General features: G+C 50.2%; 1 protein-coding gene across 2 annotated transcripts in view; it reads left to right on the forward strand.

Annotated features, from left to right (window-relative positions):
* Positions 1–6: 6 nt before the first annotated feature.
* NOS1 (nitric oxide synthase 1 (neuronal)) overlaps positions 7–19,061 on the forward strand; it is a 195,272-nt gene continuing 176,217 nt past the window's right edge. For both annotated transcript variants that reach the window (XM_010828540.1, XM_010828544.1), the window contains exon 1: positions 7–214. The gene's annotated coding sequence lies outside the window, so the exon portion shown is untranslated. The remainder of the gene's footprint in view (positions 215–19,061) is intronic.

Genomic DNA, 19,061 nt, shown 5'->3' on the forward strand with positions numbered 1-19,061 from the left:
GCAGGCCCCCTTGCCCCAGCTTTGACCCCCTGGCCCCGGCAGAGCCGCCTCCCAGCCTGCCCCTGGGGAGGGGCCACCTGGTGTCAATTAAGCCCCAGCCACAAGGCTCACGCCACGCCAGGCGGCTGATTAGTGCCGCTGGCTTCTCCAGATGGGGAGCACGGCCTGAGAGGGGCGCCTGCCACCACGCCAGGAGAAGGCCTCGCCGGAGCCAGTGAGTACCCAGGTTGGGGGGCCCACTCCCAGGCCGGCGGGCCTGGCTAGCCCGACTGGGCCGTGGTGGGGCAGAGGGGCTCACTGCAGTCTCTGCTTTGCTGGGGCATCTCAGGCTTCTAGCATCCCTGACCCCCTTTGCTTTGGCTTGACCTGCAGGGACCAAATGCCAGCCTGGAGGCCTTCTCCCTGGATCGTGCAGCTGCAGGGGCCACCCCCCGCCTGTGGCTGAAGGGGACCTGAGGGGTGAACAAAGAGCCAGTCAGCCCAGAGGGAAGCTTTAGGGTCCCAACTCTTTCCTCGTCACCCTGAAAGAACTGGCTCTTTGTGCCAGCCCGTCTGGGCACCCAAGGCCACGCATGTTCCTCCAGCCCGCCAGCTCATGTCGTGGGGTGGCCCCGTTTGGTTGCCTGGCATGAGACCCCTGCAGGAAGCTGACATGGGGGGCTGCTCCCTCCCCAAGCCAGAGCTCAGTGGGAGTCCTCTGATTTCAGAGTGCCGCATGGTTCGGTGCACAGCCGGGGGCAAGTAGGGCCCTGGCCTAGGACCCCAGAGGCTCCTGGGGCGTCATCCAGCATGCAGGCTTCTGCGGGGTCCGAGCTACCCCATGATACCCAGTGGGGAGTCAGTCCCAGTAGTGGCAAAGGAGGGGACAGCTGCCAACCCATGGCACAGACTAGGGGGCTGGTCAGAGAGAGGTCCAGCTCGGTACCTCCCAGCTACACGGTGACTTGTCCTGGGGCCCACACTTTGACCTGTGGGCCCAGTTCCTGGCTGAGAGGTGTGCTATTATCCATGAACCGGGTCCCTGGTGACAGATGGCATTGTCCCTTGGTGGTACCACTGGGTGGTCTGCAGCCTCCGCCAGCTTGGGGCGGAGGCAAGGTGTGTTTGGAACAGGATGGCGGACCCTGGGGGGATGGAGCTATGCTGGTGTGTGTCCACGTGCTTGCACCACGTGGGGTGACTTTAGGAGCTGAGGAGGATCACCTGTGTGGATCACTGGAGCCCGTTCTGGATGGTGGCTCCAACACGTGGTTGGCTCCGACACGTGGGCTCGGGAGGAAGGACGGGCTGCGGGCAGAGAGCCCTGTGGGCAGCAGGGCACAGCTACACGTCCCCATCTGTGTGTATGTGTGTGGTTGTATTGATGCCAGTGCTGTGCAGACGGGGGCTCCTTGGCAGTGTCCCTGGGTCGCTGCAGTCTGCTCTTGCCAGCTCAGTCCATCGTGGAGGTTAGGGGGCAGTGTTTCCCAAGGGGAGCACCCACGAGCTCCCTGGCGAGCCAGCTAGGTCCCAGTCGTGCACCCCAGGCCCTGAACTTGCTCTGTGTCCAAGGCACCATTCCCACTGGGCTGGCTGAGGCCAAGACAGGCTGGTGGCTGGAATCCGAAGGCTCGGTCCCTGGAATGTTGTCTGTGGGCCTGGCGTGAGCGGGGGCGACCACAGCTGAAGCTCAGCTGGTTTCTGGGAAGTACTGGATCTAGTTCATTCCTCCATAAATATTTATCACAGGCCTCCTCCAGGCTACAACCTGGGCTCAGAACTGGCATTGTGAGAGTGAACCTGGAATTCATTCACTCACTCACAAGTATTGATTGAGAGACCCCTAAACTTGGTGGTGACATTTCGTGGTAGAGTTCAAATCCATTCCTTTTAATCCATAAAAGGAATTATTCCTTCATTCACCCCACAATATTTATGGAGCAAGTGCTATGCACCACTATGCTGGGCTCGCCACTGCAGTTGCACCAGCGAGTCTGGGAAATGAGAAATCATCCTCTCTTCCAACTTTCCTTGCTGTCTGTACACAGCAAGCCTGGATCTGGAAGAAAGCCAGGTGCTTAAGAAACAGAAGAACCTTGAGGGCCCTTCTCTGGTCCTTTCGCAGCAAGGCATAAGGGCCCCATTTAGCCATGCAGCTGCCACTAGAATGTCCCCAGTGTTTACCTGGAATTAGTAACTTTCATTGGAACCCAGTGGTCATGACAAGAACAGGGTGAGCTTTACACACACACGTGGTTTAACTTCCTTTTCCAAAGGAAATTGTGATCATTTTGATGATTAACTACCAGGTATGCCTGAGGCACTTGCTCAGGTAACTAATAAATACTAGAAGGTGCCACTTATTATTTTCCACAAGTCGGGCATATACAGGATTCATCTTTTTGAAGTTGTGCCCAGGTCAGCTGGCAGCCCTATTACTTCCTCATTTCATAGCTATACAAAAATGAGGCTGTGAGGGGGCTTCATGACCTGCCACAGGCCTTTCTGGCTCCAGAGCCCAAGCTTTTAACCTCTAGGCTAGAGTCCTTAGGGAGTTTCCGTCTAGATAGGGACATGAGCAGAACATCTACAAACAAAATTTGAGTGGGGCGACAAAAGGGAGAATGTGCCCCATTCAAGCGGGCAGTGGGGCAGCTGGAAAATGCAAAGAGCTCCCGAGTCTTTGCAGCCGCAGAGCACTTTTGTCCAAAAGTAGAGCAGAGCAGAGATGGCCTGGGTGTGAATCTCTGGTGGGGGTCTGGCCCAGTGCAGCCCGGGCTCCCTCTCATCCCCTGCCCTTGGGGAGGAGGCCAAGGTCCCTCAGTGAAACCCTGGGGTGTGTGGGCAGCTGGCAAAGCACTTTGGTGTGAAGTCAAAGCCAGCCAGGGTGGACATGGCAGGTGAGGTCACCTGGCAGGTGAAGGCGAGGTGGCCTGAAATGTTTGGAGAAAGGCAGGCATGGGGGCCGGGGAAAGATGAGGCAGTCATTCATTGATTCATTCATTGATTCACTCACTCAGCAAACACTCACTAAGCTCCTACTCCAGGCAGGGTACTGGTCAAGGCACAAGGATTAGAGGGGTGACGATGGTAAACCACGCTCCTTCCCTCTGCCAAGAACTGATCCTCAACACAGCCTTTGCACTGAGGGCAGAAGGAATGGCTCCTTCCTTCAGTAAGGGATACTGCCACCTGGCCTTGATCTTGGCACTGGGGTTATAATGATTAACAGGTGGAGGGAATGCTTTCTAGAAAGGGAGAGTGAGGGAAGCAGGAGAGGGCAGCCGAAGGGGCTTAACAAGCCTGGAGACGCTCAGCTGACCCCATGGGGGCTCCAGAGTGTGAGTGGCACGGCAGAGTTGATCCCACCTTGAGGCAAGGGGGCGAGCCTTTAGGATCCCCATGTTGGCTAGTCACTGGTGCTGTTAGGGTGAGGGGTGTCATCTTTCCCCAACAAACCGGCTTGGCTACATAAGGCCATTCTCCGGGAATAAAGATCAGCAGCTGGGGAGTGCGCACATTGCTGGACAAAGGACACTCGGGCAAGGCACCAAATTGGCCTCCTGTGCCGCCCCTGAGAATTTCCTAGTAGGGTGGAGGAGGCAGGCAGTGGACGGGTGAGGGAGGGTGCCCTGGCCCAGTGGAGAAGCACAGAGGGCTGGCGGAGGCCAGAAGGGGGCCCCAGACCCACTGTGGGAAGTCAGGGAAACGTGGCCTCAAGCAGCCTGGGGCCTGGATTCAAATCCTAGCACTGCCATTTGCCAGGTGACGGCCCCAGGCCAGGTCCTTCCCTCCCGGAGCCTCTGCTTGGTCGGCTCTCCGCTGTGGATGCTACCTGGGGCTCCCTCCTGGAACAGTGGGTAGGACTTGCATGTGATCCGAGTGGCCCCATTCCTGGGACACACGGTAAGTGCTGGGATGCTGCAGATGGTGGAGCTGGTGGATGGACGTGGGGTCAGGTTATAGAGTGCTGTGAGCCTACAGAGTCTAGTTCTTTCCCGCGAGTCCCAGAGAGACCTGGGAGCCCTGGGAGGCAAGCCAGAAACGGCTGCCAGGGTCAGGTCCCGAGTGTCATCGGTACTTTGGGTCCTTCAGGTGGAGGCAAAGAGGGGATGCGTGTGGACGGAGCAGAGTTGCCCCCAGGAGGAAACAGTGCCCTGAAACTGACCGAGAGGGGGAAGGCCCCCATGGTCTCCCCACACCTTGCTCCCAAAACTCAGAGCCCGGGTCTGAGCAGACAATCTCTTCCTCTAGGCACCACACCCTTGTCCAACCATCCATCCATCCATCCATTCATTTATTCAACAGCTATTTCCAGAACGCTGGCTACGTGTGCCAGGCTCTGAGGATGTGTTTGTAAGACAGAAAGGATCCCTAATCTCATGGAACTCAGTTTGTGGTGGGGAGGGGGGTCATTAAACACCAAGGACAGGGGACAGAAAGAGGGACATGGCCAAGGGGTTGAGAAGATGGAAGCTTGGAGCGGTTTCTGGGCATGGTAGGAGTGGGGGGAGTGCGGGGCAGAGGCCTGGGTTCAGGGCAGTGAGGCGTGAGCTCAGCATGGGCAGAGGACAGAGGATCTACTCTGCTTTTGACCTTGGGTGGCCTCGGCCTGCAGCGACGTGAAGCCAGGTTTCAGTTCCCAGCCAGAGAGTGGCAGTGAGCGCTAAGTCCTCGTCACTAGACCAGTCGCCCATGACAAGGCCCTTGCTCTTCGGCTTTGCAGAAAAGAATTCCCACAAAGATGGAAAGTAGTGGAGCAAGTAAAATGTTTATTAGGAGGAAGAGTACCGTATGTGTAAATAGACACATTGGTGGACTCAGAGGCACACCCGCCGTGGTAGCTTGAATCACTTCTTTGGGGCATCTCTTCCTGGTTTCCTTTGGCCACTTGTCTTGCTTTGCCTGATTCCAAGGTCGTATTTGGTTTAAGTCAGAATCCTCCCACGTGTGCACACACACCTCTCAGCCAAGATGGATTCTGGTGAAGAGGCAAGGGTAGGTTGACATCACTTACTGTGAGGTGACGCTCCCACCCTTTTGACCTCCAAGGAGCCTTTCTGGGCAAGCATAGTTGGGAAGGTCACCTTGACCTTGACAATGCGGAATACGTGGTCTCTTATCTGAGCAGGACTCAGCTCCTCCTCCTCTCCATCTTGGAGTGTCTGTCCACAGGGGACGAACTCCAGCTGCCCAGCCTGGGGCCCATCCATCTCCTGCCTCACTTTTCATCCAGAGCTCAGCTGGGAAAGGGAGGTGGCGTGCAGGCCAGGAGGGACTGTCTAACTGAGGATCACGTGAGTGCATGAGAATGTGCGTGCAGGGCTGTGGAGGGTGTGGATGTGTGCAAGAATGTGTTTAAAGGCAAATGTGTGCGATAAAGAGTGTGGAGGGTATGTATATGAGCGTGTGTGAGTACATGTGGTGAGGAAGCCCCTGTGAGGGTGTGGGGGGGGGCAGTTGTGGTGGGGGGATGCACATGTGTATTGAATGGTGTGTGGGGGCCGTGGGGGGGTGTGTAATGAATGAGCTTGCCTGTGTGTGGTACATACACAGGCACACGTGAGGGTGTGTGAGAACCAGCAAGTGAAAGGGTGTGTGTGTGGGGGTGGGAGTGTATCTGTGTGCATGGGTCTATACTTGCAAGTGTGTGTCTATGTATTTTCATCAAATTCTGGATTCTAAGAGCCAGAAAGAGTCTTGAATCCCCTTCAGTCCAACCCCCGCCTGCCCACCCCAATAAGCCACTCGTGCGTGCACAGCACCCTACAGCTTGCACTTTTCCTATTCATTCATTGTTCCCTGCCCCACCCCCAGCAGCCCTGGGAACATGGCTTCAACCCATTCGACAGATGTGGCAACTGAGGCCCCCAGGCCAAGAGGGAGGTGGGGGCAGTGCCTTCAGGTCCCAGGACTCTGTTTCTGGCCAGATTCCAGCTCTGACTGCTCCTCCCTGTATCTCTTCCAGCTCAAGCACTTACCCACGTAGCAAGATGCCTATTCAAAGCCCACACACATCCATTACACTATTTCTTTTCTCCTTTGATTCTATTACTTTCTTTTTTTATCCTCGTTCTCCTCTGGTTCCACTTCCCTTCCACTTCATTAGGGATGAATGAGTCTGTAACTTTGACACATTCCTCACCCACACCCACTCCTGCCAAATGTCTTTTTTAAAAAATCACTTTAGAATTAACAGGAAAAATTCTTATAAAAATGTTTAAATCAAAGTGGAGCTCATTATTCAAAAAATTTAGGGGGAAAAAAATGGGTTTGCAAATGCTCACCAGGATTCCCCTGGAACAATGCATTATACAGAGACATTCGCTGCTTACAAGAAAAACAAACTATCTCAAATAAAGACCAAATATTTTGAAAGACTCAGACCCCAAAGCAGAGAAAACAAATTCAGTCTTAAGGAAGCCAGTTGTGCAATTGGCCAGCAATCCCTATGGATTCAGGAAACAAGCTGCCTTCTGCCCACTGGATCTTCGTATTAGCTAACGCCCCCAAAGGATCTTCCTACTTAACCTCGGGGCCCCCCGAGTACCCTCAGGAAGATAGAAGTGGTGACTCTCTTACATTCAGAGGAACAGAGGGTCAGTGCTGAGCTCCGGAACCCCAGTGGTGTGGTCTGAGCTTAGCAAGGCCCAGCCTTGGGCATCCCTGCTCTGGGCGGTCAATGCTCTGTCCCCACGAGGTTCCTCTTCTAGCAGGGCTGTGACCTGACCCTTTGGCCTTCCAATTGGGACCTCAGCAGCCAGCAAGACAGCCCCAGGGAGCCTGTGTGAGCTGGATGCAGCCAAGGGCGGGAGCTGGGAGGGAAATCTCTCAGGACAGTTCCAAGTTAGCACTGGGGAGGGGACAGACGGTTGAGGCAATGAAGGTCTCCTTCTCTGTCTCTCCCTCCCTCAGTGGCTCTGCCTCGTCACTGCTACTCTAGTGATAGTAATGGTAGCCTTTCACGTTGCTGTCACTGCCTTCTTCCTTGTCCCTTCCCTGGCCTTCTTCCCACCTGCTCTGTGAAGTGGGCAAGACTGGGACGATCCTTTGTTCTCCTTCATATACTGAAAGCCAAAGGCTCAGAGAGGTTAGGTAGCTTGTCCAAGGTCACACGGAGCTGGGCCATCCCCTCAAGACTGTGCTTTCCAGTCCAGAATGTTCTTCCCTGTGTCATCATGGAGCCTCCCATGTCTCCTTCCCAGGTGTTTCTCCACTCTGGCTGGCACCTTTACCTCATTTTCTCCTGTATTCTCTTGACCAGGTTGTGAGACGCAAAGACCGCTATGTCAGGAGAGGATGTTTTTATACCATTGAGTGTCACTTCCATCAGTCCCATGAGCCAGCAACGATGCTGGTATTAGTCGTGGTTGCTACCCGTCGGGTACTGATTGGTGTTTTAGGTGCTGGTTTGAGCCATTGGCACCCCCTATCCTTACCTGCCATGGATGGAAACTGGCAGAGACTAGCTGAAAACGATTAAATCGGACTATTTGGATGCACTGAAGAGCCTGTCCATGGGGATTGGCAGGATTGGAATTTACCGCTAAGTGAGCAACAGTTTTTGAGCAGTGGGTGTAGCCTGCAAGATGATAGCATATAATAAAAAAAAGAACAAAATGATTTCCGTTGCAGCAACATGGACGGACCTGGAGATCATCATACTAAGAGAAGTCAGTCAGACAGAGAAAGACAAATATCCTTTATCACTTGTATGTGGAATCCAAAGAAACGATACAAGTGAACCTATTTGCCAAAGAGAAACAGACTCACAGATATAGGGAACAAATTTTTGGTTACCAACAGGGAGAGGGGTTGGGGAGGGATAAACTAGGGTTTGGGATTAACAGATATACGCCACTGTCTGTAAAATAGTTGACCGTGTTTGGCAGAAACCAAGACAATGCTGTAAAGCAATTATCCTTCAATTAAAAATAAATTTAAAGAAACCAGCACAGCATTGTAAAGCAACCATACTCCGATAAAAAATTAATTAAAAAAAAATAGTTAACCAACGAGGATCTACTATATAGCACAGAGACCAATATCTTGTACTAACCTATAATGGGGAAGACACACACTTATATATCTGACCCACTTTGCTGTACACCAGAAACTAACGCATCATTGTAAATCAACTATACTTCAATAGAGAATAAAGAAATGGAAAGGGAAAACTTTAAAACGATTCAAAAGATGGCATATAGGTCCATGTCTTTCAAACATGGCACACTTTTCAAGGGCACATTCTCACAGATACTCTCCCTCAATGTTGTTGTAAAATATTTTGATTATGATGCTGCTTAATTGTGCACCCGCAGAACAGCAGGTACGAGTTCTTCATGCTTATATTCCTACAAAACCAAAGCAAATCCACAAATTGAACACCATCCCAATTACAGAGCAAATCAGATGTGAGCTCAAAACGTGTAAGTGATGGCTTGAGTGAAGTTCTGTTTGCAACATAAGTATAATACATGATGCATGGACCAGAAGGCCCTCTGGGGTCCCCCAGGTTCCGCCTGCCAGGCCCTGTGAGGACTTGATTTTCCCTCCCTCTCTCCTCACACTGCTTAGACCCCTCTGTCTGTATAACATGGTGTTCCAGCCTTTGGCCTTCTCCAGGCACGGGGAGGATCATTTCTGTATTGTGCCGGTGGCTTCTTCTCATTCCTGTGCAGTAATTAAAGCAGGACAGCTCAGCCCAGCTGCCATCATCACAGAACAGTCACTGGAATCATGTGGCAGCTCCTAGATATGAGACAGTCATCAGCAGATCTAGGAAAGGCTGATGGTCGTGTCCTACACATAAATGATAACACTTCTAAATGTTCAGAGTGTCTTATGAACCCCCGTGGGGACCCCAATACTTTGGCCAATAATTTGTCCAATACTTTGGCCACCTGATGCAAAGAGCCGACTCATTGGAAAATACCCTGATTCTGGGAAAGATTGAGGGCAGGAGGAGAAGGGGACAACAGAGGATGAGATGGTTGGATGTCATCATTGACTCAATGGACCTGAGTTTGAGCAAACTCCGGGAGACAGTTAGGTCAGGGAAGCCTGGCGTGCTGCAGTTCATGGGGTCGCAGAGTTGGACATGACTGACTGACTGAACAACAACAAGGGAACCCCAATTTCAGAAATGTTAGTTCAGGTACATCTAGTATTATGAAGAAATGTGCATTCTAGTTAGGGGGCCCAGTTAGGAGGTTATGGTTAAGATTTGATGCCGGGAGGGCTCCAAAGCTAAAATGGGACAGAAGGTCTGAGTGGTGGGCTGAAGGCAGATTAGGCAGAGTTTGGGCTTAACAGTAATGCCCAGAGAACTGGCATGGGGTTCCTGGAGCCTCCCAGAGCCATGAGGTGCCAGGAGAGAGGGATTAGCAGGAAGCCAGGCAAGGAAAGAGGCTCAGCTTTTCCCAGGCATGCTGGGATTCTGGGCTCGGCTTCCCTTGACTTGTCCCATCCTCAGCTTCTTGGTTGGTTAACTGAGACCTTCTACCATACTTGGCAGTACAGACAAGCAAGTTGGGATAAGGTGATCATGGTGTGAATTCTAGCTCTATGACTCCCCAGCTATGGGACCTCAGACAAGCCCCTGAACATGTCTGCAGCCGTGTTTCCTTGGCTCTGAAAGGGAAATTGAATTAGAAACCTTCTTACAGTTATTGTCAAGGTCAAACAGAAAGGTCTGGAACCTTGTGAGCTCAGAAGTTGCAGCTTCTGCTGCTGCTGTTCCTGTGATCGTACCTCTGTGTGATCAGCACATCCCTTCCATCAGCACCCTCTACCCTCCTCTCCATCAGCCTGAGTCCCAGCTCCCCTCAACAGGTGAATCCTCTTCCCCCCAGTTTATCAAACACCTTCACCCCTAGTTGCTCTCCTGTCTCTAAAGAAGCTTTTCAACCTATCTCATGCCACACACCCTTTGGCCCTCTCGCAAAACCCACAGACCCCTTGGCAGAAGAGTGTTTTTCAATGCATAAAAAATAACACACAGGATTGTGAAGGAACCAATTTTGTTGAGTTGTAGTTACTAAAAATGTATTTTTATAAAAAACAAATAGAGAATACGTGTGTTTCTTTATGCATTAACTAAATGAGTAGCTGTGAGCCTAACACACTGTGAATTTGAAGAAGTGATGAGCATAAATATTTTGGGATATTTGTTAACAGCTAAAAGGTAATATGAAAATACCTACTATTTTCTATCAGTGATAAAGTCACAAGTCTGATAATACCGATGTGGCTTTTCCCCTGTATTTGTAAGGAAAGCAAATGCTAAATTTCAGCTCGAGGTTAATAACATAAAGATGTAATTATTTTTTCCCATACAAGTTCACAGCCCCTCTTAATTGCATCCAGAGACCCTTTGTTCCAAAGCCAGTGGTGTTAACTGCCTGCACCACGCACGTAGCTTTTGCCACTGACTCTTTTAAGCCAAGATTTCTCTCCATTTGAATGTTTAAAATCTCTTATCTAAGAACATTCACATGGTAAAAAATAAATAGGAGACAAAGCCTTTCACTGGGAAGTAGCTCCTTGTCCCACCCCTTCCTACCCTTAGTCAGCTTCCCAGGGGTTCCCGTTCTTACGTCTTCTAGGAGTTTCTTCTGTGGTTATCTCCAAATCTCTCAAATCCACGCATATACTTGATGCTTATTGATTTCTGGACCTTAGACCTTATCTATCAACATGTCCTGCCCTGTCCTCCCAATGGAAGTCTATCACTATATTCAGTCCCACGTTGGTTACCTTGGCAACTTCAGGAAATGCCTTCCACTTTCATTTCTTATTTCATCAGCCACAAGCAGGGTATTCTGACTCCATGACCATTTCAGATGAGACCTTGATGTTCTATCTTGTTTTCTTTTTCTTCTCCCTCTTTTTCTTGCCTGATCCATGCGGATCACTGATTCATTCTATACACAGATCCTATCTACCTAATATGGTTATAAGCTTCTGGAAGACAGGGTCCTGATGTGGTTTCTCATGGATCCAGCAGTGCTTGGCACACAGTAGGTGGCAGTGAGTCTGTATCCTGTGCTCTGTGCCTTGGCTATAGTAGGTACCCCTAACCTGGCAACAGGCCCCCAAACACCACCATGGTCAGGGTAGGAAATGGAACATGACTACTGAATGAGCAAAAGACATCATTGCCTGTAATTAAGCTCTATAGAAATTCTCTCTTGGACTTGGGGGTCTGAATTTCCCATTAGAGCTTCAAGGAAGCTTCTTCAGGGAGAATATTAATGACTGAGAGATAATGAACAATTACCTCCCCTCCTGCCAGGATCACTGGATTTTCAGCCAGGCATAAAATGATTCTGGGAAAGGAGACGGCAAATTTCAGAAGAAAGAAGACTTTCTCGTATCATTCTGAGTTTGATGACTTGCTTCCCAAGTGCCATTCCTGTTCAAAAAGAGAATCCATTTCCTGTGAGAGGGAAGTTTCTAAAGCCACTCCCTTCACTCAAGCCTCTTTATGACCATCCATGGCTTCTCAGTTTCTTGGGACAAAGTCCAAGCTCAACTCAAGGCCCTGGACTCTTGCCAACTCTCTCATTCCTCCCAGCTTCACTTCACATGGTCCATCCAGACAGGACAGAACTTTCCCCCAGCTCAGCACATTTCCTCTTGCCCTCGCCTCTGCACCTGTGGCTCCTGCTGCCAGGACAGCCCATCTCCCTACAGAGCATCCCCTGCTGGTCCTTCCTGCCTCAGCGTAGACATTGCCTCTGGCAGGAACTCTTGCTGGACTCTCCTAGGTCTTATGTCCTCCCTTAGACTCTCATACACACTCCACCATATCCCACCCATATCGTGCCAAATTGAAAACACCTGTTTACTTGTTTGTCTCTCTTGAATGTAAATTCTTTGGAAGTGGGATCCATAGGTTATTCAGTGATAGGTCACAACAATGTCTAGCACAATGCCTGGAAGCTGGAAAGTATTCAATATATACATTAATGATGGGTGTATAGGTTGATAGATGTACTAATAGGTGTATGCGTGAATGGATGGATAGATGGATGAATGGGTAAATAAATGGACAGACAGATGAATGCTTAGATGGGTATTTGAATGGATGGATGGATGGATAGATCGATAGATGAATGTTTGAATGGATATTTGGATGCATGGATGGATGGATAACTGGAAGGATGGTATGGATACACAGGCGGGCGAAAACGTTTGCAGTTAGAAGAATGGAAGGTAGATGACTTTTTAATCCCTGCGGCAGACTACAGTCCATGAGGTCGCAAAAAAGTCAGACACAACCTAGCGACTAAGTAACAACAGCAAAAAGGAGAGTATAATAAGAAATATCAACAAGCTTCCTTCATCCTAAAATTCCATTGTTGATGGAGATATCAAAACATGTGCCATAAGATGGTTTAATTGGTCCTATTGCACATAGCCTTAAGGTTAAGTTCATGTCCCAACTTTCTCCAGCTCTCCCCAGTAACCTAGCAGGGATATATCAGTCAAAAATTGCTCTGAACCTTCCTGAAAACTGTACTTTTATGAAGTGCGTCTGGGGCTCTGAATGTTCGGTGTTAACTGTCAGTGGTGTAAGCAGGACTTTCTTTGAGTTGATTGTTCAGCTGCAAACATTTCCTGATGCTGTATTAGGCTCCAGCAACTATGGTAGGGGCTAGGGACATGGAAATAAACAATCATTGCCTTCCTGGAGCTTAAAATGTGGGGAAAGTAGCGGATGTGAATGTGCACGCTGTGGATAACAACACAGTAACAACAGCAGTCACTGTTGCTAACATTTATTGAGTTCATGCTCAGAGGAAAATAGATGGAGATGGAGAGAGAAGAGAGGGTGGTCTTGATGGGAGAAAGTACAAGAAGAATAGAATACCCTGTCATGTGAGGCAGGTACTATTTAGCTTCACTGTATAAACATAGAAAGTGAGGCTCAGAGGGATGAGGTGAGTCACTCAATCACAGAGCTGATCAGTGGTAGAATCAGCATTCTCCCTGCCTCCAGGGGCCGACTGATTGGAAAAGACTCTGATGCTGGGAAAGATTGAGGGCAGGAGGAGAAGGGGATGACAGATGATGAGATGGTTGGATGGCATCACCGACTCAATGGACATAAGTTTGAGCAAACTCTAGGACATGGCGAAGGCCAGGGAAGCCTGCAGTCCATGGGGTCGCAAAGAGTCAGATGTGACTGAGCGACTGACAAGCAACAGCCAGGACCCAGGCTTTTAACAACTGCCTGCCTGGGGTTTGTAGCCCACAGCAGAGCACTAGAGAAGGCCCACCAGGGGGCAAGCCAGGCACTGGGGGAGCGCTTGGAGAGGGAAGTGCACTCGTCCTTCCTGGAGGGGACGTGGAGTCTTCGTGGACCTGAGCATCATTGTCCTGTGGGCTCTGGTGCCTCCATGCCTGGTGAGGTCTATGGGGTCAAGCTTCTGAGGCTCTGACCAAGGGCACTTCCTGGCTGCGGTACCTCATTGGGTTTCCCCAAGGCACCACAGTACTAAGGACAGGACTCACCTTGGGATCAGAGCGTCCTGAGCTGAAATCCCTGGCCAGTGCCAGCCAGTCATGGGACAAGCAAGTGGCCAGGTCCAGGGTCTGGCTATCAGATTGAGCTCCCCAAGCCTCTGTTTCCTCATCTGGAAAATGGGAATGATGGTACATACTTTGCCCAATTGTTAGTATAGGGATAATGTATTTCAACTTGGCACCCAGGCTTAGTAAGCAATGGGTCCCTTTGGCCAGCCCTTGGGCACGAACAACCTATTCAGAGCATACTCAGAGATGATCCCTTTGTAGACAGAGAACTGCTTGGAAAATCTGACAACATCCAGAACCTCCCTCTGAAGAAAACTTCACATACACTCTGTACTGCATATGTCATCTCAGGAGGTCCATACACCACCCTGGGCCCAGGGCCAGACCTCCTGGGCTTAGGGCCGAGGAATAAGCCATGCAGGTGCTCACATCAGCATTTTAGTGATCTCAGATTTTGGAAACCCAAGGAACCATAGATGCTATGCTATGCTATGCTAAGTCACTTCAGTCGTGTCCGACTCTGTGTGATCCCATAGACGGTAGCCTACCAGGCTCCCCCGTCCCTGGGATTCTCCAGGCAAGAACACTGGAGTGGGTTGCCATTTCCTTCTCCAATGCATGAAAGTGAAAAGTGAAAGTGAAGTCGCTCAGTCATGTCTGACCTTCTCCGAACCATAGATGACTCGGTTTGAAAAATCTCTCTATGGACAAACAAACAACAAAAAAAAATGCTCTAAAGCACCTATGAATTGATTTTTAAGAAAAAAGAAAAAACCACCACCACCACCATTGTTTGGACATTTCCCAAGTTCTGAGCATGGCATGAACCCTCTTACATGCATTCACATTGTTTTGTCCAGACAAAACAATCCCACGTATAATAAGCCCTGGTTTGCAGGTGAAGACACTGAGGCTCAGAGAGGTGAGGTTACTCGCCTAGGATCATTCAGTAAGCCGCAGAGCTAGGATTTGAACCTGAGTCCCTTTAACCTATGCTTCTGACGTGAGAGGATGTTATTACACACAGCCCACAGATAAATGCAGTAAGGTGGGGTCTTTGTTGGGCTAGAGCTCATGAGGGTGGATCAGCAGCAGAGCAGATACATCAGGACTCCCTGGTAAGATCCTGGAGGTGACTGCGATGCGCTCTGCTCCCTGCCTTGGGGCACACTGGGCGTGTGGCTGCGTGCTGAACCCGTCTCTCCCAAAGTCCCCTGAGATTTCCAGGGCAGGATGCCCCCAGGTGGCGGGATGTGGGCTGCTCGCCTCAGTGGCACAGAACAGCGGGACAGCCCCATTCATGGCAGCACATGGGCATTCTTTCCTTTCGTCGGATGCTCATTCTCATTCCTAGAACTCTGAGACTGTCTAATAATAGGAGCAACAGTGGGAGTCATAGGAAATTGGTCACCTAGAGGCTGTGTTTCCTGGCTGGGACACAGTAGCGGGTTCTGCTCCACCATGACTCTGATAGGCAGGGAAGTACCAGGCTGCTGCTGGCTCAGTGGCGATGTCTCCCCATGCATAGGGCCACAGGAGCCGCTCATGTAGGTGACTTCAGTCCCCGGGCCCCTCCTGGGGGCTTGGCCACTATCCACAGGGTGTTTGTCCAACCGACCAGCTCATGCCAACTAGAGCCCTCGACAGCCTTTGTCTCCCTCTGTCATCTCCACCCACAGAATGTGGGAGATGTCACCAAAGCAGAAAGGAGGGAAGAAGCAGCCTGGAAAGGTTCCAAGTCCACCCCTTGCTCAGGCCCAGAGTGCTGGGGGACACCGGGCGTATGTGATTGACATCGCTGGGCGCCCGCTTCTGAAATGCGAGGGGACTGTGGCAATCCACTCTGCAGCTGGACTGCAGGGCATTCACCACTCTGGATATGAGATGTGTTCATTTGCGAGGGCCACCGTAACAAATTCCCACACGCTGGGTGGCTTTGGTGATAGAAGTGTATCATCTCACAGTCCTGGAGACTGCAAGTCCAAGACCAAGGTTGGGGGACACCTTCTGAGGGGTGCAGATGAGAACATGTCATGTGCCTCGCTTAGCTCGGGCTGCATCAGGGTTCCCCAACCTGTCAGTGACATGGCCCGTTCTGCATACCATCTTCCCTCTGTGCCTTCACGTGGAGTTCTTCTTATAGAACAGTAGTCATACTGAATTCCCACTCCCCTCCAGTAGGATCTCATCTAACTATTTAATACATCTGCGATGACTTGTTTCCAAATAAAGTCACATTCTGTGGTGCTGGGGGTTAGGATATCAGTATATGAATTGGAAGTGGCAGGGTTAGGGGAGCCTAATTCAACCTTAATGAGAGGGGACTTCATAGCAACTCAGGACCATGTTAGGATGGCTTGGAATCTGTGATCCCTTTGATAATTGAGTGGCCCAGAAGTAAAGAATCCACCTGCCAACGCAGGAGACTCGGGTTCCATCCCTGGGTTGGGAAGATCCCCTGGAGAAGGAAATGGCAGCCCACTCCAGTATTCTTGCCTGGAGAATCCCATGGGCACAGGAGCCTGGTGGGCTACCGTCCATAGGGTCACAAACAGTCAGATACAACAGAGACAACTGGCCACACAAGCTCACAAGAACAAGTGTCTGTACGCTGGGCTCCCAGCCTCTCGTGACAATTTCTGGGTGACTGACCGAGGTTGACCCCAAAGGGATGTCATGAAGTTTGAGCAGGACTTTGCAGTGTGGTTTTCCTGCATAAGGAAGAAGACAAGAGATGGAACCGCTCCCAACTAGAGTCAGGTCAGGTGGTGTTCCCGGGTGGCAGGTGGCATCCCCATGGCCAGTCTTAAAGGGACACACTGGAAAGCTACAAGGGCAGAACCCCCTGGAGCTTTGAGAGAGCCGTGCCTGGGCTGGAGTCTTCCATGGGGCCCATCCTCTCTCTGAACCCATGGTCACTGTCAGCTCTATCCCAGTGCCTGGCATGGTGGTGGGGGTGGGGAATGGATAATTAACGTGGGACAGGAAAGACTAAAGAGAAGTAAAGACAGACAGACAAGGGACACTTCCCCAGGGGCTTCACCTGCTAAAAGTAGCCAGTAGCACCACCACCCCCAATTCAGTGACAAGGAACAAAGAGGCTTTTGGCTCAGAGCCAAAGGGGGCTCTGGGCAGTGGTCCATTAACTGGCCAGTCTCCTCCCATCCCAACTGCTGACCCCAGAAGTGTGCATACCTTGGGGGTGCCCCCCAGGTGGGAGGGCATGCATCCCACGCCCCAGCCCAAGCCCTGATCTCAGCAGGACCCACAGGGGTTGGACTAGGCCTCCCTCACCTGCTTCTGGACCAGGAGCAGTTGTACATGAGAAATCAAATCATTCCAAGGTCCCAGCCACAGTGCTACGGGAGCCTGCTGTCCAGCGGTGGTACTAAATTCTTTAGGAAACAGCAAGTCTCTCGGTGCTGTTTTCCCAAAAGTATTTGCTCACTTTGTGTCTCTGTGTCACATTTTGGTAATTCTTGCAATATTTCATTCTGTTCCGATTATCTGTTTGTTACGATGGTCTGTGATCAGTGATTTTTGTCACTGTGGTTCACTGAAGGCCCCTGGCCTTGGAGGAATTTGCTGTGTGACCTTGAGCAACGTGCTTAAGCTCTCTGAACCTTGGTTTCCCCAGTCATAAAGTACAGATAATTCCCCACCGCCCAGGAATAACAACAGCTTCTAATCATTTGGCTATGTGAGAATTCAGTGAGAAAGTGCTTATAATGAATGGTGCCCAACAGAGTAAAGACCCAACACAGAGTAGCTGCAATTATTGCATTTATCAATTGTTAATTCTCTAATGACCCAGCACCTTGTTGTTCTTCAGTCGCTCAGTCACATCCGACTCTTTGTGACTCCATGGGCTACGGCACACCAGCCTTCCCTGTCTTCACTATTTCCTGGAATTTGCTCAAACTCATGTCCATTAAGTCAGTGATGCCATCCAACCATCTCATCCTCCGTCACCCCCTTCTCCTCCTGCCTTCAGTCTTTCCCAGCATCAGTTCAGTTCAATAGCTCAGTCGTGTCTGACTCTTTGTGGCCCCATGAACTGCAGCATGCCACGCCTCCCTGTCCATCACCAACTCCCGGAGTCCACCCAAATCCATGTCCATTGAGTCGGTGATGCCATCCAACCATCTTATCCTCTGTTGTCCCCTTCTCCTCCTGCCCTCAATCTTTCCCAGCATCAAGGTCTTTTCCAGTGAGTCAGCTCTTTGCATCAGGTGGCCAAAGTTTTGGAGTTTCAGCTTCAGCATCAGTCCTTCCAATGAATATTCAGGACTGATCTCCTTTAGGATGGACTGGTTGGATCTCCTTGCAGTCCAAGGGACTCTCAAGAGCCTTCTCGAATACCACAGTTCAAAAGCATCAATTCTTCTGTGCTCAGCTTTCTTTATAGTCCAACTCTCACATCCATACATGACTACTGGAAAAACCATAGCTTTGACTAGATGGACCTTTGTTGACAAAGTAATGTCTTTGCTTTTTAATATGCTGTGTAGGTTGGTCATAACTTTCCTTCCAAGGAGTAAGCATCTTTTAATTTCACGGCTACAATCACCATCTGCAGTGATTTTGGAGCCCCCAAAAATAAAGTCAGCCACTGTTTCCACTGTTTCCCCATATATTTGCCATGAAGTGATGGGGCCAGATGCCATGATCTTAGTTTTCTGAATGTTGAGTGTTAAGCCAACTTTTTCACTCTCCTCTCTCATTTTCATCAAGAGGCTCTTTAGTTCTTCTTCACTTTCTGCCATAAGGGTGGTGTCATCTGCATATCTGAGGTTATTTATATTTCTCCCAGCAATCTTGATTCCAGCTTGTGCTTCCTCCAGCCCAGTGTTTCTCATGATGTACTCTACACAGAAGTTAAATAAGCAGGGTGACAATATACAGCCTTGACATACTCCTTTTCCTGTTTGGAGCCAGTCTGTTGCTCCATATCCAGTTTTAACTGTTGCTTCCTGACCTGCATACAGGTTTCTCAAGAGGCAGGTCAGGTAGTCTGGTATTCCCATCTCCTTCAGAATTTTCCACAGTTTATTGTGATCCACACAGTCAAAGGCTTTAGCATAGTCAATAAAGCAGAAATAGATGTTTTTCTGGAACTCTCTTGCTTTTTCGATGATTCAGCTGCTGTTGGTGCTGCTAAGTCGCTTCAGTCATGTCGGACTCTGTGCAACCCCATAGACAGCAGCCCACCAGCCTCCCCTGTCCCTGAGATTCTCCAGGCAAGAACAGTGGAGTGGGTTGCCATTTCCTTCTCCAGTGCATGAAAGTGAAAAGTGAAAGTGAAGTCACTCAGTCATGTCCGACTCTTTGCAACCCCATGGACTGCAGCCTACCAGGCTCCTCTGTCCATGGGATTTCCAGCAAGAGTACTGGAGTGGGTTGCCATTGCCTTCTCTGTAATGATTCAGTGGATGTTAGCAATTTGATCTCTGGTTCCTCTGCCTTTGCTAAAACCAGCTTGAACATCTGGAAGTTCACGGTTCACGGGTCTTTTTCAGTGAGTCTGTTCTTTGCATCAG

Source organism: Bison bison, unplaced genomic scaffold (genome assembly GCF_000754665.1).
Source record: "Bison bison bison isolate TAMUID 2011002044 unplaced genomic scaffold, Bison_UMD1.0 scf7180017864495, whole genome shotgun sequence".
NCBI classification, from domain to species: domain Eukaryota; kingdom Metazoa; phylum Chordata; class Mammalia; order Artiodactyla; family Bovidae; genus Bison; species Bison bison.